This window comes from Sarcophilus harrisii, chromosome 4, assembly GCF_902635505.1.
Source record: "Sarcophilus harrisii chromosome 4, mSarHar1.11, whole genome shotgun sequence".
Lineage (NCBI taxonomy): Eukaryota > Metazoa > Chordata > Mammalia > Dasyuromorphia > Dasyuridae > Sarcophilus > Sarcophilus harrisii.
In genome coordinates this window covers 166,334,194-166,360,809 of record NC_045429.1, presented here as the reverse complement: position 1 = coordinate 166,360,809, position 26,616 = coordinate 166,334,194, and positions in this window count along the sequence as shown.

The following is a 26,616-nucleotide window of genomic DNA, read 5'->3' as shown; positions in this document are numbered from 1 at the left end:
TTTTAAAGAAATAAGACAGCAACCCAGGTAAGGATAGCATTTTATTTCTTACATTAAATATTTGTGTGGCATAAAATAAAGTCTTATGTGAAATCCAAGGTTGTTAGTCACTACAGGGCTTAGGAAAGACATCATGGAAGAGAAAACATTCAAAGTGGGTTTGAAAAGATAGATAGGAACTTAGGAAAAATAGAAGAGGGAGAGAGTGATATGGAACAGTGGGAATATGTATGAAGATATATGTGGGGGGGGCATAAAGAGTGTTCTAGGAAAAAGAAAGAGAAGACATGCAGTAACAGAATTAGGATCTTGGAGTATATCCAACATGTTCCTAAGAATCATCCCTTCCCTATGTCTTTTCTACAGCATCATCAGCAAATGATCAGCCTTTTCAGACCTCAGCTGCATCTATCTAATCTGTACCTTTTATCTCTTTAACATATGCTATTTGGGCTACAATTATTTATATATAACTGCAGGTTACTCAGGGTCTAGGTGTCCATTATCCAATGATAATCAATCTAGACATGTCCATCACTAAAAGGTAGGTCATTGGGACTCATAGAGACTGCTAAAGCACTAACTGTGCATTATTTCCCAATGCTACCAGCACAATGTTTTGCATATAGTAAGCATTTAATGTGTAGTTGTTGGATTGAATTAAATACTAAAGGAATAAGAAGGAGACCCTTAGGAAAGTTGTGGAGAATTTCTATGGCAGATATGTAGGAAAATATGAACAAGTAGTAGTGGCCTCATTATACAGGTAAAGAAAATAAAATCTAGAGAAGTGAAGGGACTGAACCACAATCACACTCCAGGTGTGTCCAAGCCACTGTGCAAGCCAGGACACAAACCCAGTTCTCCTGAACCCAAGTCAAGTTCTGATGAGGTGGAAATGATGAGGTGCGAGAATTGAGAGAAAGAGATCTCCTAACAACAACGGGATCCCCTTGGCAGGTGGCAGGCTTTGCAGAAGAATTTACAAAACCCAGTGAATACAGGCACGAGGTTTATGGCAAAGGATGGGTTTATTTGCACTAAGGAGCCAGTTTACTAGGAAGACGGACTTTTTAGTGAGCAATGAATATAGCAAAGGTGAGTTACACTGAAAAAAAAAATATCTTTAATAGTTGGCAAGATCCTGTTTGGACTTCTGTGAAGATAGTATTGACCAACCCTTGGTTATATTGGTAGGGCTGGGGGAGCAGTTTGAGCCACTCAATAGAGGACTATTAATTATGCGATCTCCAATTGAATGAGATCATTTAATTGGGAGTTTGAGCCACTCAGTGTTGACTATGCCCCAGGCCTAGATTTCCAAATGAAAAGAGATTACTTATCTTGGGAGTTTCCCTTGTGGACAGAAGAGTGTGGTCCCTCCCAAGAGGCTGGGAGAGTTTGAGACTCAGGAATTCTCTTTTCCCCTACCCCCCAAAAGGGGATGAAGTTTCAGCCCTAGCCCCCCCCCCCCTCAAAGATTAAAGGGGACACAATTTACATCAGTGCTTTTTCTACTATACCATGTTTTTATTTAAAAATTTCTCATAATTTACATAGTGTTTTAAGCTTTATATTTAATATCTCATTTGATCCTTATAAATATCCTTTAAGAGATAAGGAAATTTAGGCTCAGTTAAATAAAATGTCTTGCGCAAAGCCACAGTGCTAGGGTTGTTGTAAGGTTCCAGTGAGATAAGACTAAGTCATTTAATCTGTCTACCTTCCTTTCTTCTTATATAAAATGGGGATAGTTATAGTACCTACTTTCCAGGGTTGTTGTAAGGCTCAAATGAGATATTATTTATAAAGTGCTTAACACAAGGTCTGGCATGTGGCTGTTGTTCAGTCCTCTCTGATGCTTCATAACCCCATCTGAGGTTTACTTAGCAAAGATATAGGAGTGGTTTGTGATTTCCTTCTCCAGCTTATTTTATAGATGAGGAATCAAAAAAGGTTGAAGTGACTTGCCCAGGATCACACAGCTAATAAGTGTCTGAGGTTATATTTATAACTTACATCTTCATGACTCCAGGCCCAGCACTGTGCCATCTAACTATTACTAATTATGAGGAAGTTTTTTTTTCTCCTTCAATTGAGCTTAAATCTGCTGCTTTGCAACTTCCCATAAGAATTTTCAGTTCTTTCCTATACTTAAAAGTAATTATGACATGTCCCCTAAATCTTTTCTTCTTTAGCTTAAACATTCCCAGTTTTTTTCTTCAATGCTTTTATCATCCTAATCCTGTCATTTGGATAAGATTTAGCTTGTCCATATCCTTCTTAAAGTGTGACCATCAGAATTGAATATTCTGGATGTGTTCTAGCCCATTCAGAGTACTGTAGAACTATCACTTCCCTCATCCTTAGTTGTGTTGCATTTGCTGACTTATATTGAGTTCACAGCACACTAAAATCCCATATCTTTTTTTCACAGGAACTGTTGTCTACCCAGGTCTCCCTCAACTTGTGCTTGTGAAATTGATTTTTTTATAGTCTCAGTGCAAAATGTTGTATTTACATCTAGTAAATTTTTTCTTCTCAGATTCAGATCTTTATACAGCTTGATTCAACCATATGACATAGAAGTTATTCCCTAGCTTCCAAGCTTCGTGACATTTACAATTTTTATAAACAAGCTATCTATATTAGCATCCAAGTTATCAATAACAAGATATTAAACAGTAAATGACCAAGGACACATCCCTGAGCTGTTTCACTAGAGCTTTTTCCTTTTACTACTTTTTTTTTTAATCAAGTATTTCTAGTAAAATTTTTGTTGTGTTCTTCACATAACACAATTTGTTCAGCTATTCCCCAATCAATTGACACCTACCATAGTTAAAACTGAAGAATAGAGAATACCTTTTACAAAATCAATTTCACAGTCTGTAATTTTTTAAAAGACAAATTTTATTTTTTCAATTAATGAAAATTTGGCTTTCTTCCTCTCACTTCAGCTTCTCCCATACTATTGAGAAAGCCCCTATGGTAAATAAAAAATAAACAAAACAAAACAAAATCCTCACATTGGACATATCCAAAAATAAGTCTCAGTCTATATATATTCTGAGTCCATCTCTTTTCTAATAGAAAGTAGATAGCATGTTTATATTGCTGCCCCTTCTGACATTTAGAAAAATGCAGAAGAAAGAAAGGGAAGGAATAAGTATTTATGTTTTAGGTTCTCTGCTGAGTGTTTTACAAATACACCTCATTTGAGCCTTAAAACAACCCTGGGAAGTAACTGCTATTATTATCCCCTTTTGAGGAAATTGAGGCAAAAAAATGGTCAAATGATTTGCCCAGAGTCATACATCTATTAGGTATCTGAAGCTGTTTTTGAACTCGGGCCTTTCAGACTCTAGACCCAGCAGTGAAGTGAATACATTGCACTACCAAATGCCTCATGATTGACTGTGTTATTTGGGTTTCACCTTGATGTTCAATGTCATGTAAATACTATCTCCATTTCAGAACAGGGATTTTTGAATAACATTTTATTGTGACCCCTTTCATTGCATTTTTCATATTCTATCTTATTTGGGTGTCCCCCTACTAGACTAATTTTCAGGGTACAGACTAGTTTTATTTATTTTAGAATTTCCTTTATGGTACAGCATAGGGTTTTGCTGGGACTTAAATGCTTTCTAAATTGAAATTATTTAAAAGACCAACATGGGGAATTTAACAGGGGAAGATGAAAGTCATTGTGGACGGGAAAAGGCAGCTCATCCTGAGGACAAGAACATTTTCTAGAGATTTTAAAGACAGAGAAAAAGGACAGGCACAGAATAGTTTGAAGGCTCAGTTTAATAATGTCTTTTCTCAAAGCAGCTGAAAGGGGAGTGTCTAAGGTTTGCCAGGGGCAGGTCTGGAAAGTCTTATGACAAATGTTTCTCCCAGTTACTTTTCCTAATACATCTTTCTTGTGCTGCTTTAGAATTAAGCTTGTTCTATTTGGTTCCAGAGGACTGAACCAGGAGCAGTGAGTAAAAGTAGCAAAAAGGGCAGATTTAAGCTTGATGTAAGGAAAACCTGTCTGATGGAGCTATCCAAAACTGAAAGTAGTAGCCTCAGGAGACCTTGAATTATCTAGCACTGGAGGGCTTTAATCAGAGGTGAGATAACCATATGCTTGAAATATATATATTTTAAAGCATTTTAAAATGTCTCATATCTAAGTGTGTTCTGATTGGATTGGGCTAGAGAGGAACTATCACCTCCCTCATTGTTAGAGCCGTGTTATACTGCTGACTTATACTGAGTGTCCAGCCCACTAAAATCCCAGATCTTTTTTCGCAGGAACTGTTGTCTAGCCAGTCTTCCTTCAATTTGTACTTGCAAAGTTGATTTAATTTTTTTTAAATGTAAAAATACTCTAAAATAACAACCACCCAAAAACATTAATTTCCTTTCCCAGGGATTCCTGTGTTTTCCCTATAGCATTTTCTCATAGAATAAAAGAAATTTAGTTAAACAGAAATCAATTTCTGCAAATATAAGCCTCATTTTGTATCTCTAGGCTTCCACCTCTCTGTTGAGAGGCATAGAGGACAGTAAAACAAGCCAGTTTTATTTAAAGGACATGAAATATGCAGCGTACTCAGGGAGGATGGTAGAAATAAGTTAGGTGTCCTGGATACCTTTCAGGGACTTTTAATGGAATGAAGCATCCTCAAGCCAGTAATATCTGGTAGGTTTTTATGGAATTCTTATCTGAGACAAGCCATATTTTACCACTGAACTCAGATGTCTTAAGAGGAGAGTGTGTGTGTGTGAGGCTGGTGAGTTTGTACAGTCCTGCTTCATTTAAATCCAATTGACTTGTAAGACAAGATATCACCTTCATGAAGTCATAGGTCCTCTTTAAGAACAAAGGTCAAACAAAAACCAACAACATCTGAGTTAAGCAAGATCTAGCATGGGGGAAAGGAGTAAGGAGTCTGGACTGGTACTGATTTACATTGGGGGGGGCAGGCTAAAACTCTGAGGAATTGGTGCTGATTGAAATTAAAAGTCCCCACTCACAGGAAAGGTGCTTTGGTCCTTTTTGCTGGGCTTACTCTTAGGGAGTCACTGAGATTTTGAGCTTCTCCCATGTGTCATTGTTTACTAAGTGGAGAGGCTATTGAAGTAATGATCTTAATCCATTACTTTTCCTCCTTGGTTGTTTTCTAGCCATATATGTCTTTGAAATATCTCTTTTGCATTATGTCTCCTGTATAGTTCCATATTTGCAAAATGCTTTATTTGGTTCATTTCCCCCATGAATCTCTTCATTGACCTTTGGGCTGCAACTCAATGAAAACTGCAATTATTTTACATGCAGAAAAGTAGTTCATTGTTTTAAAATAAATATGCCCAAACTCCAATACAATTAGACTCCCCCCCCCACTCTTATACAGAAAGGAAATTATAAATTTTAACAGAATGCAACAGAATGCCCAAGGTGATTAGCGCTGAACTATTTATTTAAAACATTTAAATACAAGCAACGAAGGCAAAAATGTCAAGCTATTTACCAACTTATTTTCAACAGATCTGAACTTAATGAGAAGAGAGAATGAAAGTATTACAACCAGAATTATTTTCCTTTTATTGAATTGTTGCTATTGTTAATATATGTCCAAGAAGCAGGGCTCTTTGTTTTTTCACTGGTGTTTGAATGTCAAAAGCCATTGTATATTTGCTCTGGTCCTCACTAAGCCAGTGTACAGAAAAGGATTTCCAGAGTAGGTGTTATGAGTTTAACCTTGTCACATACATTTCTTAAAGATGTGCCTCACTTACAACTATCAGTGTTCTAAGTTTAAGCTTATTTCTCCCAAGAAAATTGTATTTATGGGAGGAGTAAACTAGGTTGTCTTCCACCTCTATCACCTCCTCCACTCTCACCACCTTATCCTCTCCCTCCCCCTTTTCCTCTTTCTCTTCCTCGTCCACTTTCTTCTCTTTCCTCTTTCTTTCCCTCTTGTAAGAAACTGGAACAATTTTTTATCCTGCATGGTTTTCATTTTTCATTTCTTGAAATATAGCTCTAAAAAACAGGCTGTAAAATGCTCTTTGTGTTTTAAATCGAATTCCCTGACTCCACCTTGAAATCTAAATCACCATGATTTTTATTGAATGGCCAATAATAGCCTCAACTAAAGCCTCCTTGGTTCATTGTTTAGGTTTTAATGTCTTAGAATAAGTGTAAATAGCAATTGCTTTTTATTAGATCAAGAAACTCTGAGGTCTTCCTGTCCCAAAATGACATCATTTCTTATCTCAACTCTTACTTAGCATTTAGTCATTTACTGGATGTGACCTCAGGCAAACTGAGACCTGAGAAAGATCTTAATTGAATTCTGGGTCATTGCTAGTTGCCTTGACCTTTGCTTTGTCACTGAACTTTGATGACACTGGAAGAGAGAGTAAGACTGACTACTTTGGGGCTTTGTCCTTCCCATATCCAATTCATGTACAAGTCAGGATATTACCCTGTGATGTCATTTGGTCCTCCTTAAGAACTAAGGATGAACAACTACAAATCCAGTTCTCAAGTATACATTCTTTGAGGATGCAGAGGCTTAGGGAGTTCATCAACAATTCTTCTCTCTGATTGAACATAGCAGGAAGAATAGACACTTCTCTGAAATTAAACAATCAAATAGAACATTCTTATACTAAGGAGGAATGAGAGGAAGACCTCAAGGAAAAATATCCTGAGTTAATTTGGGATATAATGATTAAATTAGATGTTAGGAAGAACTTGAGTTTATATTAGAATGTTTTAGAAAAGGAAGCTAAGGCATTTCTTCCTTTAATTAGCTTTAAAAAGAGGTTAGGGTATTCAGGACAACAAGTTTTTAAATGTATTTGTATCATTAGCTAGTATATCTCTGAAGGTTCTTTTCAGTCCCATGAAGAAATAAAATATCCAAAGGTTTCCAAAGCATCAACTTTTGTTTACAGTCTTATGAGTGATATTGTTAGATCTGGCTTTCAAAGCAAGCTTTTTTCCTTTAGTATAGTGGAGAAGGATAAGGCGGTTTATTCTCATCTGATTTTTTGGAGAGAGACTATGACAGGACTATGTGACTGAAAGCTACATGTAACAGATTTTTCATATTATAGGGTCAGATTACCCCTCAGCTATCTGTCTAAAGAGAATTGAAAATTTACTAGTGTCATGGTCCAATTAGTTTATAGGGAGGATTAAAAACACAAACTATTTAACATATTGTTAAACATTGGAACAAATATGAATTAAATCCAGTATTTGATCAAGTATCTACAAATATCCCTTCCACATTGCAAAGGTTAGTGCACCCCTGTGATCTAGAAAAATCCATGTAAAATCTTTTTGCCCTTTCTTCATACTAGAAAAGAAGTCTGAAATATTACAGTATTAAAAGGCAAAATATGTTGGTATTACATAATATCACATATATATTTTGTACATTTTTGAATTTCTAAACTTTCTCTCTGCCTTCTGCTGACCTTTACATGTTGTCTGTGGTTTCTGCAAGACCCTCTTCTCAAATTCCCATTTAATGTTTTATGCTGATTATGGTAATGTTATATGTTGATAACGCAACAGGGAAAGTCATGATGTGAAAGGAAAAACTATAATTATCACAAGTCCTCAACTTGTGAAATGCAAAGTTAAAAATAATTTAAGGTGCCTGTGCTCAAGGAGTTTACATTCTAACTGGGGGGATATAACATATGCACAAATTAGCATGAAAAAGGTTATGGGCAAAGGAGAGATCCAGAGTGCTAGAGAAAAATGTTAAGAAAAAGAAGGCTTGTCTGCTCATCTTAAAGGACCAACAGCTGTGGCTCCAGTGGAAGGCATGCTCACAGTTGTCCATAGCGTAAATGATTACTAGTCTCTAAGAATAGCTTCAGGATGCATTTCAGATGCAGATTATCAGGAGCTGGATTGGATGTAGTGAGCTGTCACCCCTTGAATAGTTGGGACACATTCTAGGTGTATATCACATGACTTGTGTTCTCTGGGTTGCTGATTCCCTCTGAATATGCTTTTTAGTCTCTGACGGCTGCAGACAGCACGAAAAAGTGTCTTTCTTAGCAGAGTAGTTATTGAGAAGAAAAGAAAAAATGAGAGTGTAAGTCTAGTTTCTGAGTTTGAGTGATTATGCATGAACAAAAGTATAAATTAATGCAAGTGGTGGGGGTAAAACTTTGATTGTGGAAGATTTTTTGAATAGTTCTAAAAAAGAGAGACTAAAAATCCGGGGTGTATTGTTGATCTCTACAAGGTGGATTCCAGCATTTTTATGGATTATGGTGATGTTAAACGCCAGAGAGATTTGATATCTGAGATAGATAGAAAGTTATGAGCCTTTTGTCTTAGGGAACAGAAGAAACCAGGGAACTGAGAATGCTCAGGGAGATGCCTCTAGGACTCAGGCTGGCTCTGCTTAAAGAAGTGTCTGGTAGTTTTTCATGTTCCTTTCCATTCTACAAAGAATTCCTTGTCATGGTTTGTGTAGCCATAGGGAACACATACTAGCTGACTTTCCAAGGATCTCTCCATAACATCTCAAAATTCTTATTTGGCAGAAATGATCGGATTGGTTCATTTGAGGATTTTCTAGTATTTAAAGAGTTTGGGGAAGCGTGTTCACTCATCTTTGTTTCTGATTGAATAGTAACTGGTAAATTTAGATGGTATTCCTATGACTCCCTCATCTTCTAAAACAACTCTTTTCAGCTTTATTGCTAGTGCAATTTATTTCAGACTTTAAAATATACTTATTCATGAATGCCTAACCATATAAGAATTTTCTGAGAAGGAAGTGCCAACATTTTAAGGGAATTCCTTTTTCCATCCCTACTCTTTTATTTGGGGGAAGGATGTATTTATTATTAGTATTATTAATATTTTTATTGTGAAGTTACACCAACTATAAGTATGCCTGTGATCCTGGCCAAATTGGTAAGAAAATACACATCACCAAGAAAAATGATTTCTCTTTCATTTATTGTCTATGAAGGGGGAAAAAAAATCAATAAATATAGAAGCCCTTTAAAACTTAGCTTCTTAAACTGTGGTTTGTGACTCCATATGGTATCTCATAACCAAATGTGGAGTTTGCAAAAATATGATTTATTATCAGGAAATCTTTGACTTTTATACATATTTTAAATAGCTATATACCCTGGGATCATGTAAAAATTCCTTGGGTGAAAAGGAGTCACAAGTGAAAAAAATTTAATAAGTGGAGGTTTAAAAAGTATTGCTACATTTTCTCCATCACACAAACATATTTATCATTAAGTAAAATGTTAATAAGTTAATAGCTATTTTAAAGCAGAAGAATTATATGTTCCTAAAATTTTAATTATGTAGTATGGTGGATAGATCATAGGGGCAAGGCTTGAGTTCAAATTTGCCTTCAGACACTTGATCCTGACCCTGCAGACAGAAATGGCAAACCACTCCAGTATCTTTGCCAAGAAGACCCCAAAAGGGATCATGAAGAGTTAGACACAATTGAAAAACAACTAAAAATAACAAATATCCAATTCTGTTATGTATTTATTAAATATCTAATATGCAATGTACTTTGGGAGGCAGATTGGAACAACTTATTTTATTGGTGTGGGAAACTAACTGTATACATTTCTTTCAACAAAGTCAGCCATTCTTGAACTCAGCTCTTCCTGATTTCAACATTTGCTTTCTATATACTATTCCATACTATTCTGCCATGTTACATTATCTTCTAGAAAATATGGGAGAAGGTAACCTCTCTGAGGGCAAGTTACCAATGATTAATGGGACTTAATAAATGTTTATTGAATTGGATTAATTATGCTATAAACATACCAAAGGCTAAAGTTGTTAAGTTTTTTTATAATAATAAATCTTATATAGTAAGCATTACAAGTGGTTTAGAAAGTGATTTTCTTCATAATCATCCTGTGAGGTAGGTAGTGCCTCATGTCATCATGCCCATTAGCCAGATTAAGAAACAAAGGTTTTCAGTAAGATTAAATGATTTGTCCAGTCACATCCTTAGTAAGTGGTAGAGCCAAGATAGAAACCAAGTCTCCTAGGTCCACATCCAGTGTTCTTTCTGCTCTATTTAATCATCTTTCCATTGATTATAAGGTTACTAGGAGCTAGATACAGCAGAAAGAGATATTTGGTGTAGCCTTCAAAATACAGACCACAAGTTAGAATTATACAAACAGATTAGCCTCATAGAAAAGGACAGATTGTTGCTTGTGGGCTATGAAAAACTATTAGTCATGTATTAGGGACAATGTAATCTGCTGATATCATTGTTAATAACAGTATGATTTTTCATGACAAAGGAAAATGAGAGAAAAATATTGATTGTAAGGTTCTTTCTTTCTTTCTTTCTTTCTTTCTTTCTTTCTTTCTTTCTTTCTTTCTTTCTTTCTTTCTTTTTTAATATTTATAGGACTAAGAAATCCTACTGCCCACCAAACTTGGGGCTCTATTTTCTTATAATAATAACAATAAAAAAGCTTTCCTCAACAAGTTTTTTTAAAAAGTAAAATTGTGATGAATGTAAGTTTCCTTACTAAAATTCAGTAGATTCTGGTGGGAGGGGGTGAGGGCTATTACAGCTGTTTAGAATTTAAGAGAACATTATCCAGTTATTTTCGGCACAGGGAACACAGGCCAGATTTCGGCACCATCAGTGGGTTTTACATGGCTCACTGAGTTGTAAAAGCAGTGTTCTCAGCTTGGTTTAAAATAGTTATGCCACTGCTCAGTTATTTCATATGAATCTGACAGAGTCCAGAAGGAACAGGACTGAGGAACCTACTGAGATTTCTTCCCAGAATGAATCTCCTGGAGATTCTTATCCAATTTTCTGGATTCTGGGAAACTTATTTTATTCAAGGAAATGGAACTGTTTCTGATTTAATTATTTCACAAAGGCTTTTCAAATATAGTAAATACATAGTATTAAAACTACTTAACAAAGAATATATTCCTTATCCTAACATTCAAGTTCTTCTAAAATTCAGTTGATATACATCATTCCCCCTTCCTCAAGTCTCTGCATTTCCTTCATACTGACAACTCACTGACTTATCTTTTCTGCCATCTTTCATCCCTCTATCTTCACACATGAACCCTTGTATCTGACATGGACTCATTTCAAACCCCAGATGCACTGTTAAAGTCCCTACCTTTAAGATCCAATGTAAGTACTACAGGACCTCCTTTGTGAATGTTTTTCCTGATTATTCCGTCACTAAAACTAAAAGTAATTTTTATTTCTTTCTTCAATATCTCAACTCTTTTACCATAGTTATTTATATACATTTCTTATTTTTCCTATTAGATGCTATATTTCAAGATCTTTATTCTCATTCTCTCTTGTATTTGTAATGTTTCATATATGCTACTTAATATTTATTAAACTGAATTGAATTAACAATACTGAGCAGCAGCTGAATTCAGACTCAGTGGAACAGGACTTAGAATCTGAGTTAAAACTAGGGATTAGGTTAAATAACAGAACTTGTATTCACAAGTTAGAATATGGGTCAAGTTAGCAAAGACACGAGAGATACGAACAAGTTAAAATATGAGACACAGCATAGCTGACAGACCCTAATAATGCCCTAATGCTAAAAGGGATTTAAGACCTGGTCCTAACAATTATTAGCATTTAAAGTCCTTCAAGCTCTTTGAGACTCAAATTACTCAGTTGTAAAATGGAGAAACTATCTACCTCCCAGTAGTCTGTAAAGTGTAAAAAAGCTATTTATTGTTAACTTTTGTGTTATTCTTGTTGCATTCTAAGGTCTTTAGAATGCCTCTCTCTCCCTCCCCACCTCTCTCCTCCCTTCCTTCTCCCCCCCTCTCTCTCCCTCTTTCTCTCCCTCTCTCACCCCTCCCCCGTCTCTGTCTCTGTCTCTCTCTCTCCACTCCCTCTCTCTCTCCTCTCCCTTCTGCTTTCCTTCCTTCCCCCTCTCTCTTTATCCCCTCTTTCTCTTTCTATTATATATATTATATGTGTGTATCTATCTAGCTATCTATCATCTATCTATTTCACATCCACATATCTATATCCATAAATATTTCTACTTATATTACAATGCATGTATCTATGAATTTACCTATTTGTGTATATGTATATGTACATATATATATATATACATATATATCACAATTCTGTCTAGATTAGTTTGTTAGAAAAAATTTTCTTTGGAGTCTTGCCTTAGGGAGATAGAGTATATTTTCTCCTTTTGTCATAAAGAGCAGAGAAACTCTGCATACAGTTTTCTGAGTGATAGTTTGATCTGAACACATAGAAACATTATTAATCTGTTAGATTTGATTTTTCTGAAAGAACTCTGTTTCTCACATTGGTCCATGTGACATGTTTTGAAGTACTTCAATAAGTTGCTTTTGAAAACAGTTCCTCAGGTTTGTAATATGTCATCCTAGATTCTTCACTATTTCTTACCCATCACTTCCAATTGGCTAGAGCCTGTCAATTTCACCTTTGCAACATCTCTTGTACTATATGTTCCCTTCTTTCTCCTAATAGTGCTACCATTCTGGGGCAGTCTCTCATCACCTCACTGCATTATTGTGATAGCCTGCTGGTATGTCAGCCTGACTCAAGTCTCTCTCCATTCCAGTTTCTGTTCCATTCAGCCACTACAGTGATTTTCCTTAATGTTTGGGTTTGACCATGTCACTCTGCGATTCATTAAACACCAGTAGTTCCCTACTGTCTCCAGGAGCAAATAAAAAAATGCTGTGTTTGGCATTTAAAGTTCTTCCAATCTGGACTCTTACTACTTTTTCAGTTTTTTTTTTTTTTTATTCCTTATTTCCCATCAGTACCTCTTTGTTTCAATGATGCTGACCATCTACCTGTTCTATGAATAACACATTTTATCTTTCAACTGCAGATATTTTCTCTGACTAACTCTCATGCCTGTAATTTTCTCCTTCTCTCCAACTACTGCTTTCCTTTAAATCCCAACTTAAAATCCATAGGAAGCTTTCTACAACCCCACTTAATTCTAGCCCCTTCCCTCTGTTAAATTTTTCCCTATCTATCCTAGATATAGCTTGCTTTGTATATATTTGTTTGTATATCAGATCTCACAGTAGATTGTAAACTCAAGGAGACTGTCTTTTCCCTCTTCTGTGTCCCCAAAATTTAACAGATTGATTGACATATAGTAGGTGCTTTAATAAATGTTTATTGATTGATTGACTAGTTGAAAGTTCCTTGAAAATCATTTCATTCATTGGGATTTCATGCTTATATCTAGGGAAGTTTTTCCTCTTCTATGTTAAAGTACTGAGTATTATATGAGACAGTTCATTGTAATCTTGAATAAGTTTTTCCATTTCCATTATTTATTTTTGCACGGAATATTATTTTAGAGATAAAATGGGTATGCATCACATCCCTGGTTTCTTTAAAAAGGAGTATTTTTACAAAAACACATTCTTTCAAGCTAGTGGCTCTAGTTAAGTCAATATTTGCTCCTTTCTTAACAGCTGTTGAGTACCAACTTTCAAAAGCCTTGGTTGTTTACTTATCTCTATAGAAGGCAGCTAAGTCCCTCTCTCCAAAATAAGCCTAAACCTTGTAACTCCTCAGAGGAAAATATCCAATTGTTCTCAAACAGAAGACAGATGTAAAAGTTTGCCTTGACAAACATCCATGTGGATTTCCCACTTTTTTTTCCCTGAAGAATGGGGTATTTAGTAGGTCCTTACTGGGTACTGGAATGAAATTCTGTACATAATCAGGAGAGGTGGGGCATGATGGGAATGGGACAGTGTTCTTTTTTTCCCTATGCTGGTACTGCTTTTAAAAGAGGTTTTAGATATGTGTGTGGGGAGATTCCTCTTCCTTTCAGTTACCAGTTAATTTGTGTGTGGGCGGACACTTTCTGGCATGGAATATTTTATCTCTTTCATCTTTTGCTGATAACTCCCAAGCACACTTATTTTTTGGCATTCCTTCTATGTTAGGATGACAAAAAATACAGGTGGAAAATGGGTCTCCCTATCTATCAATTAAAACTGATTTCATATCCAGAAATGATGAGGGTCCAGGAGCTGTCACAGCCAGCTCATATCCTGCAGAACAGAAAGTTAATACGGAAGAAAAATACCCAGAATCCAAAATTGATTTGCAATTCTGGGGCGCTTTTCATTCAAGACTCTTTTAGCTTCATGTTTTTTAGTACAATGTATATAGTTGATGTTTAGTAAATATTTATTAGTTGGTTGATTGATTATCAATTTAGTTATTTCCATAGTCCCATTTTTTCCATGTAGATAATTTGGTATAATGTGGAGGGAGAAGGGGGTAGAAAGAAAAGCCAAATATAAATATGCTGAATGCCAATAGTCATGATTTAGGCTATTCCTAAATTGCAAAACTAAGTTATATTGACAATAGAAGGGATCATGACAGTCATTTTCTCCATTGATGGATAGTGGGAACCCTTAGTGAAAATGCCAATCCAATAAAATGTGTCCAAATCTATCAGCAGTTTTAGGAGACCATATAAAAGTTGTTCCAATCTCCTGTCCCAGACAGTTTGTATTGTTATACTCTGAAATATTCATAACAGATTTGTAAGGCATAGTTCAGAAACTGGGTTACTCACACAACATGCATTCAAAGGGGGAATGATTAAGTAAACAACTGATTTGAGTAATAGCTCTGGAAGAAGAAAAAAACAAAAACGTACTTGCAAATCAGCCAAAAATCCTAGATCACTTCTTGCTTTTAAGACTTTTTTCATCTATTTGAACAATATAAGCACATTCTGTAAGAGAAGTAATTGAAGAGAGTAATGTTGCTAACAACAAAACCTTCCTCTAATAGACTAATTTGCACATGCTCAACAGAGTGAAATATATGCAAAAGCTAAGTTGCTGAGGATTTAATTGAACTTAAAGTTCCAAAAGTTAAGGAGTTTTGAGTCTTATAATAGCATTGTTTGTATTTAAAATTAAAAGTATTTTCAGGTGTTGATTAGGGAAAAACAAACAAACAAACCTGGATATCAAGCAACATAAGAACCTGAAGTCTACCCAGTCACCCAGTACCCCCAACTCCAAAAACAACGAGTAGTCAAGAGTGTGCTAATTTAACAATATGCACAACATATTTTTAATTTTAATCCACATTATTTATATCTTCACTCTTAGCTTTTTAAAGCCTATATAATCAACAAGACTAATGAAGCCCTAATATTCAGCATTTCCTGATTTCCAAGATGTAAGTGTTCACATTGAAAATTTGACAATCTACTCCAGTAAGTCAGAATGAGCTGGCTCCAGGACACCACTGATAGTTGTCCTGTGGAAGACATATAGAATAGAGCTGTGTAGGATGAAAAGGCACAGGTGGATTACAGTCTACACAAATGAAAAGAATATAAACATTGGTGGCATCATAGATCTATTGAAATATTCAGTTTAATCCAAAATATCTACTGTGTGCCATATTAGGTCCTGGGGAAATAAAGATAGTAATGAAAAATACCTAGTCCCTGCCCTCAAGGAAACTTCAGTGCATAGTATATATTAAATAAATTAAATACATTTATGTAGTATATAATATAATTGTATGTGTAATATAATTATAATAATTGTCATTAAATGCAAGGTAATTTTTTCTTTTTCTTTTTTCTCTTTTTTTAAATTAAAGCATTTTTCAAATTTAATTTTAAAACATATGCATGGATAATTTTCAACATTCACCCTTGCAAAACCTTGTGTATCAAAATTTCCCTCCTTTCCCCCCACCTTGTCCCCTAGATGGCAAATTACCCAATATATGTTAAACATGTGCAATTTTGCTATATATATTTCCACAACTTTCATGCTGCACAAGAAAAATCGGATCAAAAAGGAAAAAGAGTGAGAAAGAAAACAAAATGCAAGCAAACAAAAAGAGTGAAAATATTATGTTGTGATCCACGCTGAGTGCCCACAGTACTGTCTCTGGATATAGATAGCTTTCTTCATCACAAAACCATTTGAACTGGCCTGAATCATCTCATAGTTGAAAAGAGCCGCGTCCATCAGAATTGATCATCATATAATGTTGCTATTGCTGTGTACAATGATCTCTTGGTTCTGCTTACTTCACTTATCACCAGTTCATGTAAGTCTCCGTGCCTCTCTGAAATTATCCTGCTGATTGTTTCTTATAAAACAATAATATTCCAGAACATTCATATACCATAACTTATCTAGTCATTCCCCAACTGATGGCATCCACTCAGTTTCCAGTTTCTTGCCACTATAAAAAAAGCTACTACAAACATTTTTGTATATGTGGGTCCCTTTCCCTCCTTTATGATCTCTTTGGGATACAAACCCACTAGAAACTCTGCTGGATTAAAGTGTATGCATAATTAGATAGCCCTTTGGACATACTTCTAATTTGCTTTCCAGAATGATTGATTAAATTCACAATTCCACCAATAATGTTTTAGTGTCCCAGTTTTCCCACATCCACTCCAACATTTGTCATTATCTTTTCCTATCATTTTAGCCAATCTGAGAGGAATATAGTGGCATCTCAAAGTTGCCATAATTTGCATTTCTTTGATCAATAGTGATTTAGAAATGCAAAATAATTTTAGGGTTGAGGAGATCCCTATCAACAAGTATAAGGATCAGAAAAGGAGATTGTAATGGGCTGAAGCTTGAGTTGATGCACTGAGGTCCAAAGCGGGTCAGGCTAAATAGCAATTGGACGTACTCTATTACTATATGCTTGGAGAAAGAATGGCCCCGCCCACTCTCTGTGCAAGTTTTGATGTGTTGTATAGGAAATGATGTAGAGACAATTCGTGTTGCAAAGGCTCTCATCTCCTATCGCCATCCCCCTTCACTTCAGCAAAGAATAAAGATAGAAAATTTTCCCTTAACCTGAATTCCTGACTCGGGCTGATTTTAAAATATGTGGTCATCACAGGAGATGTATAGGAAATGGCATTTCACATGAGCTTTGAAGGAAACTAAGGATCCTAAAGTATTAAAATATGTTCACAAAATTGTCTTGGCCAAGATTCTGTCCAGTTCTAAGTCCTAGGAAGCTGTGTTGCAGTTTTTGCTTGCAAATATGTATGTGTTAAAGATTTTTCCTTATTCTTCAGCATCCTTATCTCTCAATCTTTCTTCATATTTAAAGATGATAAGCATTAACACAGTTCTTGAAACATAGGGGGCACTAAAAAGATTCATATTGATGATGACAGAGACATTGTGCTTGAAAGAAGCTGCAATTCTAAGCCATGCAGGACCAATCCAGTGGGTCATAGACTCATGTTAATTGAAATTTTAAATTTTTCTTGGAAATGTTCTGTGCAGCAAACATATGGAATAACATTTATAAACAATTTGATCTTTAATGAGGAAAAAATTCTTTTAAAATGTTTTAAATGGATGCTGCTTCACAATAGTAAAATGTTACATTCGAACCCAGTTATTTTATTTTAAATTTCAATTGTATAATATTTTATTTTTCCAAATACATGCAAAGATAGTTTTCAATATTCATTTTTGTAAAACTTTGAATTCCAAATTTTTCTCTCTCCCTTCTTAACCACTTCCTTCCCCTAAGATAGCAAGTAATCTGATATAGGTTAAATATGTGCAATTCTTCCAAACATATTTCCATATTTGTCATGTTGTATAAGAAATTTCAGACCAAGAGAGAAAAAATCAATATGCGAAAGAAAGAAACAAAAAAGATAAAAATATTATGTTTGATTCATATTCAGTATCCATAGTTGTATGTCTGAATGTGGATGGCATTTTCCATCACAAATCTATTGGAATTGCTTTGAATCATTGAGAAGAGCTAAGCTCATCACAATTGATCACATAATCAATCATGTTACTGTGTACAATGTTCTCTTGAGAACACAGCTATATTAAAAGAATAGAAATTAAGAATTCAATTCACTGAATACTTATTAAGTGATTATTGTGTATACGGAGTTGGCAATGCTAAAACAAATAATGACAATTCTTGCTTTCAGAGGATTATTCTTTGGGGGGATACAGCAGGTACAAAGATAAGTAATAACAAAGTGTATTCAAAGTGATATAAAGAAATTGCAAGCAAGGTTTTGCAAGGATGAATGCTGAAAACTATCTTTACATGTAATTTGAAAATAAAATGCTATTATTAAAAAACTTAATTGCTATGTTCTTTGAATAGAAAATTTTTTAAAAAATTATTTAAAATAAAGAAATTGCAAAAAAAAAAAAAAAAGAAGAAGAAGAAGAAGAAGTATGAATCCCTAGGTTTGCTGTAGGAGGTATTACCTGGGATTTGGTTAGAATGTACTTGTAGGCACCTAATCAATATTTGTAAATGACTTGAAAGCATCTAAAGACTCCAAAGAGGAAAAAAAGGTGAAATTCTAGGCATCTGTAACTTCATGTGGAAAAGCATAGATATGGAAGAAAGAGTGATACTATCAGAAATAGCTAAAAGCAAGAAATAAATTTGCCCTTGTATACTATGCCTTAATTATCTTGTTCTTAGGTGCTAAGCAGTATGCTTTATCAGGTACTTAATAACATTGTTGTTGAACAAATGGATTGCAAAGTTGTACTTTGGGTACAGAATCTGTAACAATTATATATATGGGGAAGAGGACAAGTTTTGTAGATAATGGAAAGCAAAGGTCAAAAGTTTATGGCACATCTCCTTACTGCAAAGAATTGTGAGACAAATAAAAAGGAGCTTGCTATTAATGAGCCAATTAATTAATTAGGTAAGGAAATGAGATGTTATACTAACTAGATGTAGTGATATTAAATTCCCCTCCACCCTCACCCCTCATCAACTTTTCTTAAAGGCTAGTTTTTCATTTTGAGTTTGGCTAGTAGGAAGAAGTAGTGACTTTTAAAGTAAAAGCTGTGGGCTCTGGTTTTATCTTTGCCATTCATTAGGAAAATCACTTAGTTTGTGGAAGCCTTTGTTTTCTCATATAATATAATCTCTATTCCTTATTGATAAAAGAGGAATGTTAATATTGAGCAGCTTAGTGGATAGAGTGTACTGTACTTGGAATCAGGAGGACTTGAATTTTCAAATCCTGTCTCAAATATTTACAAGGTATGTTGTAATGCCTGAGAAACTGAGGCAAGCTAGAGTTTAGAGAGTATTTAATAATTTATTTAAAAGGGAGAGATTTACTGGGAACAAATGGATCCATGGTTTGGTCTTGGGGCTGAATGAGATTATCGTCTCCAAGAATCCAGCAAACAATGTGAGTTTTCAATGACATATATACACATGGCTCAGACTCAGGGAGGTAGAGCGAGGCAGGGGCTGAGTTGGGGTGCCAAGAGCAGGAATGAGACTCTGACAGGGTGAGGTGAGCCACCAGAGATGGGGGGAGGCATCTTGATAAGACGGTATTCTGATAGCTTGGGATGGGGAGAGGCATTCTGATATTCTAAAACATAAGAGCTTTTATCTTTATCAAATATTCTGATAAAGAGGGATGGGAAGTTTTGCAGGATTGAGCAGAAAAATTATGAACTGAGGCAGAACTAAGGCAAGACAATTTAGGGAAACTGAGTTGGGATAATTAGGGAAACTGAATCAGGACAATAGAAGAGAACTGCGGCATAACATTCCACACTCTCTTCTGAATATATAAATTATTGAATTACCTTCCTCTAGAAGGTCTTAGCACCATAATTTTGACCAACCCTATGTAAAGCAAATAAACCACACTAAAACTAGAAAAATGCAAGGATTTATGGCAAGGACAAGCCTCTCCCTAATAACCTCAGAGGAACAGCATTCCTCATTTAGGGAGGCACACAGGCCTCCCACTTGCAGAAATAGCAGGCCCTCTGCAATTGGGGAGCATCTCAGCCAGAGAATCTAGTTTGAGATGGACAGTTCACTGGGAGTTATATCTGAGGTCATTTGTGTATTTAACTCAGCCTCTACTTATACAGGGAGTAGCAGTGCTCAAGACAGTCCTGCTGCCCCTCCTAAAAGGGATACCCCAAGTCTGTCAATGACTCCAAAAGAGGGAAAAAATGGGGTCTGGAGTAGCTCCACCTGTCTCCTCTTAATAGAACAGGAGCTGCTACTAGGAAACAGATTTCTTTTTTTTTTTTTTTCATTTATTTAATAGCCTTTTATTTACAGGTTATATATATGGGTAACTTTACAGCATTAACAATTGCCAAATCTCTTGTTCCAATTTTTCCCCTCCTTTCCCCCATCCCCTCCCCCAGATGGCAGGATGACCAGTAGATGTTAAATATATTAAAATATAAATTAGATACACAATAAGTATACATGACCAAACCATTATTTTGCTGTACAAAAAGAATCAGACTCTGAAATATTGTACAATTAGCCTGTGAAGGAAATCGAAAATGCAGGTGGGCAAAAATATAGGGATTGGGAATTCAGTGTAATGGTTTTTAGTCATCTCCCAGAGTTCTTTCACTGGGCGTATCTGGTTCAGTTTATTACTGCTCCATTGAAAATGATTTGGTTGATCTCATTGCTGAGGATGGCCAGGTCCATCAGAATTGGTCATCATGTAGTATTGTTGTTGAAGTATATAATGATCTCTTCGCCCTGCTTGTAGGAAACAGATTTCTGAGCAAATTATGTAGTTAGACCAAGGCAGGCAACCCTGAACTATTAGAGTCCTGAGGAATAGAGAAACAGATCAGAGAGACTGCCAGTCCCAGGACAGATGTCTGATTACTGGTTGTTTCTAAAGAATAATCCCCAAAACTGAGTCTGCCAGGGCAATTCCAGCAAAATAAGGGAATTCAAAGTTAAAACATAACCAGCAAATCATAGTCCAATAAATTTTAAGCAAGGAGTAAAAACAAAAATGACTCTTTAAATAATTTCCAACTCAATCTGAACTAATGAGATAGGGGGTGGGGCAGAAGTGCCTAAGAAATACACCAGTTTCCTCAATTTCCTAACCAGTTTTGTTTTTTTTTCTCATGGAAAGGAATTATCAAATAATCATTCCACATATAAATCCCAAGAGTGAATCAAAATTCCTATACATAACAGCTAGTACAGTAAGTTTCCTAAAAATCCCTCAAACATACAGCAATAGTTACACAGTTTTACCAAATCCAACCCAAATTTTCAACATACAGTAATAGATGACCCAACCAGAGTCCTAAATTCCCCATATCAGTCCATCAGGGGTAAGGGACAAAAACTGCTTCAGGCTGGGCACTGGCAGGATTCTCTCTCAGTTCGTGCAGAGGATACATGTGGCATGCTGACAATCAAAGCTGATCTAGGTCCCAGAAGCAAGTCAATACCTGTAATTTGACCAAAATCTACAACAAAAACCACAAATCTAACAAAGGTTAGAACAGACTGATACAAAATGTGAAGAGGCCAGTATGAATTGGCCAGCAGCTTAATAGATTTTCTTCACAGGACAGGCAAATGGCTGTCAGGTATAGATCCCATAAATAAATAGCAGTTAGGTCTCACTGTGCCAACTGTCCTCTCATTATTTAGAAACCTTTAAAAACCTGAATATCCACAGACACAAATATTCAGTAACAGATAGATGACCAGGCTAAATACTCATTTGCCAAATATTTAGAATATAATGATTACATACAACCAGGTTGGAAACAGCAAGATATGACATAATTGAATTGCATTAACAGTTTCTATTGACCATTGCTCTGACTATAGAAATTAGTTACAGGAAAAAAAATGCAGGGACATAACTATAACATAAGCAGTTAAAACTTAACTTTCATCAAAACAGGATGAAATAGCTTTAATTCATTTTTATGCCAGTTAATTGTCCCACTAACTGTCAGAGGGTAGAGCTTTAAAACTCCCAAATAGTATTAACTATAAGCCCAAGGAATTTTACTTCCAAAAACAAATCCCATTAACAAAAATTTCAGATAACACTTCCTGGCTGTGTGACCCTGGGCAAGTCACTTAACTCCAATTGCCTCAGGAAACAAAACAAAAGTTTCAGATAAATCCTAAACAGATATTTACCATAACCTTATAACAGTAAGAATTTGTCTCAGTAAGTTCACTTCTTTCATGTCTAAGTAGACAGTTTCATAAGTGAATGTTATACATACGAATTATTTTGCTTTTAAAATACTCAATACATAGACAAATATTTCAAATTACATATTGTCCATAACAGAAACATTTTCTCTTTAAATGACCTCAGGATGACCCAATACAATCAATTAAAAATTAGAATATCCTATACAGAATATCCTAATACTACATCAAAGAATCCAAGAGGTTCTTAAAAATATTAAATTTTTAGAAATACCATAACCTCATATTGATAACAGTAATAAATTTGTTTCAGTAAGTTCACAAGTTATCTTTCATATTTAACAGAAACATTTTCAAAAAAACAAGGAAAAACTATTATTTTCAGAAGTCCTTTAAATATGGGCATAACCTCAGGGTACAATCAATTAAACTTATGCAGAATACCCAATGCTACATAAAAGAATCTGAAAGATTCTTAAAAATATCCTATAAACAGTAGAAATAGCCCTACCAAATTATAGATCAATTAACTTAAAAGTGGGCCTGTCTCTTGAAATCATTTGCCAAAGCCAAACCTCTATAGAAAGAGGCTGGAACACACTTAATGGAAGGAGGGGATTCCACATGCCCACCCTTCCCCCCACTCCATTTAAACTATTAATTGCTTTTGCAAATCAATCTTTCTTGTTCCTTGTCTTTAATTCACTTAAAAAAAAAAAAAAAAACTTTAAACTTCAAGATTTGCAGATAATTGAACCAAATTTTATAAAACTTATACATATGCCGAACAGAACTGACAAATTTTTAAGGCATAACTCATAGTTTACACATTACCCATTACTTCTAGAAAGCAACATACCATCTAGGTAGGGAGATTCAAATACGACCTCCCAAGGTAAGCTACTGCCATTTTGTTTTAATAACCTATATTTTAACTTAAATCCCAATCAAATACAGCTTTAAATTCCTAATAACATAAAACTGCTTTTCCTATCATATTTCAAATTATGAATTTTAATAAACAGCATAATTTTTTTTTTTCTCTCTGGCCTCACATGGCCATTATTCCCAATGGACTTCTCCTAAACTTCTGCCAGAGTTGGAGCCTTTACAAAAGTCAAACCCTCCTTTACCTACTTAGAGGCACATGACCCCTTTCAGGCAAGTTAACAGAATTTCATTCAAAGATAATTAAATCTATCCTGCATAGGCAACAGTAAAATTATTTCCCACAATTTTAAAACTGCCCAAAAGAAAACTCAGAACAAATCTGGCATGCAAAAGTTACAGTAAAATTATTTCCCACAATTTCAGAATCATCCTAAATTCCTAATCAAATGTTTTCTCCAGCCAGAGTTCAAAGCAATTAGCATAAACTCCTTTTGTTCTCCAGAGGCTTTATCTAGGCTAGTTCTACCCAAGCCATGCCTGAATTTTAAACTACTTCAAAGAAAAACCTGAGTGCCATTTTTAAAAGTTTAAACTCACAAGCAAATTTTATACTAAGTACAGTTGCAACATTGAAATAACCAATTCCCAAATTTCTTAATTTAGCAGAGCTCCCAACCAACAGGATACACAGAACACACAGACATAGACTGCGCAGTCAAAACATTTAACACACAGAGCAGGGACCATCTGGAAACCTTAGAATAACCCTAAAGGAAGTTGTCAGCTCCAGAGTCTTCCCTCCCAAAATCCAAATGGAGCTCCCCCCCCCACCCCAAACCCCAGTTTGGTGCATTTTTCTGCCTTCACAGAGAATGCCTAGATTAAAATCAGGTAGTACCAAAAGGTACTCAGAAGCAGATAATGCCATGTAGCATCCTACTGGAATTTGCCACAGTTATATGGCTCGTCAATCCAACTTTTTCTGGGGACCAGATTTGCTAGCAATCAGACCACACAGAAAATTTACCCTACAAGGGTTTGAAACCAGATTCTCCCATGGCCAAATGGAGGTGTCCACTGTCAGATGTGGCTGGAAACTGCTCTTTCCCAGAGGCTCTGGAAAAAAATCCAGAGGGTAGGCCTCTCCAAGCAAAGAACCCAGATCCCCAGCCACCCTGAGGCCTGAGGCAGAGACCCAAATGTCTCTATTCTCTAATCCTGCTCTCATTTTCTAATGTCTCTGTGGAACCTCCAAAATGTAATGCTAGAGAAACTGAGGCAAGATAGAGATTAGAGAGTATTTAATATTTTATTTGAAATGGAGAGATTTACTGGGACCAAATGGATCCATGGTTTGGTTCCAGGGCTAAATGAGACTATTGTTTCCAAGAATCCAGCAAACAATGAGAGTTCTCAATGACATATTGTGGCTCAGACTCAGGGGGTAGATTGAGGCAGGGGCAGAGTCAGGGTACTGAGAGTGGAACGGGACTCTGACAGGGTGGGGTGAGCCTTTGGAGATGGGGATGACATAATAGGAGGAGGCACTCTGGAGATGGGGAGAGGTATCTTAATAATATGGTATCTGGTATTCTGATATCTTGGAATGGGGAGAGGCATTCTGATAGTCTAAAACATAAGATCTTTTATCCTTATCAAATATTCTAATAAAGAAGGAGTGGTAGTTTTACAGGATTGAGCAGAACAATTATAAACTGAGGCAGAACAATTAGGGAAATCAAGGCAGGATGATTTAGGGAAACTGAGTCAGGACAACAAAAGACAACTGTGATATAACAATGTGACTCTAGAGCTTAACTTTCTCAGCCTCAGTTTTCTCATCAATAAAATAAAAATAGCAAATAAACCTCCCTCGGTTTCAGTCAATCAATAAGTCATTAAGCATCTACCATTATAAGGAACTGTATTTAATGGCTGGGGATATAAAGAAAGTTAAAAGAAAGTTCCTACCCTTTGAAGAATTCATAATTTAAAGGCAATCAAATAAGATCATATATGTCAAGCACTTTGCCACTTTAAAGGTCCATGTAAATAATATTTCTATTATTTAATATGCCTAGCTTAGATACTTTCTACAGCTGTTGTGAGAATCAAATTTAATTATCTGATGGAGCAAATAGTAGCACAGTTGATAGTTGATAGTGATATCACAGTATCCTAGTGATAGGATAACTTCCTGGAGTTAGGAAGACCTAAATTCAAATTCAGCTTCAGATGATTACAAGCTATTGTTATTGTTGTTTTGTTCTTCATTCTGAAAATGACAACATGAAGATGATGCCATGACATGCAAGTGAATTGAATTTAAGTGAGGCAGGACTGTGCAAAGTCACCTGTCACTTTCCCCTCTAGAGCCATCTGAGTCCACTTGGACTAGTAATTTAAGTTTGTCTCAGTTTCCTCATTTGTAAAATGAGCCAGAGAAGGAAATGGCAAAATACACCAATATGAAAACTCCAAATGGGACCATGAAAGGTCAGATACAACTGAAAAATAAATAAACATTAGCTGAAGTATTCTCTCTTATTCATCACACTAATAGTTCCCTGTTTTAGCCAAATAACTGACACATAATTCATTAAGACTTACTGATCTAAACTTTTTTGAAAAACAAGTGAGGAAACTTAAAAAAAAATCTTTTTCTTTATTAAAGTTGATGAAAAGAAATATCAGACCCTCACTTGGTTTCCCCCTTCCAATAAATAATTGTTTAAGCAGAATGCATAAAGTCTGCGATGATTTTTATATCAAGTGAAGTATAGATGTTCTGACAATAAATTCATCTTCAATATTATTATTTTAATAAACGGTATTCAAAAGTAATATTGCTCTTTTCCTCATATTATATAGTGCAGATATATATTACATTCTAAATGACACTGAAATAAAGAAATCTGTGCTGTGTAAATTACAGATAGATATTTTTACAGCTATATCAAAAAACTAACCTCTCATGGGAAGCCTTTTAATAATGAAAATAGGAGGGATTCTCTGCCTTCAAACTAATCAGAGACTCTGAAAAGCTGCATCTGTCAAATATGATTCCAGTTATTTAAGAATACTATGTTTTTCTCTATTCTTCTCCTTTCCATTTCCTTCCCCCTCATGTCAAGATTGCTTAACTGTTCTCCAGGACCTAGATGAAATGATAATCAACAACTCCATTCCTTCTCATGAGAAGGAGGACCACCAGATCTTACTATCTCCCCTGACATTGCCTTTCAAAGTACTCCAGGCCAAAAGTGTCAAACATGTGGCCTATAATATTCCCAAGTATGACCTAAACCAGATTAAAATGTAATTAGAAAATAGATAACAAGATATATAAAAGTACAATAAAATATAAATAATATTAGTATGTGGTTTTCTAAGTCAATATGAGGCCCATAGGAATCCTCACATATGGTTTTGTGGCCCCCATTTCTCTTTGAGTTTGAAATCACAGTTCCAAACTTTACCATCTGCCCTGTTACCCTACAGTCTGTCATTTGATCTACTTAAATAACCTAAAGACTTCTGCGTGTTTCCATTTGCATGATTATTAAACTTTTCTGGGCCTTGCTATCTGCCCCACAGCTGACTTTTTTATGTGTTATATCCGCCAACTAATATGTAAAGTGCTCAAGAA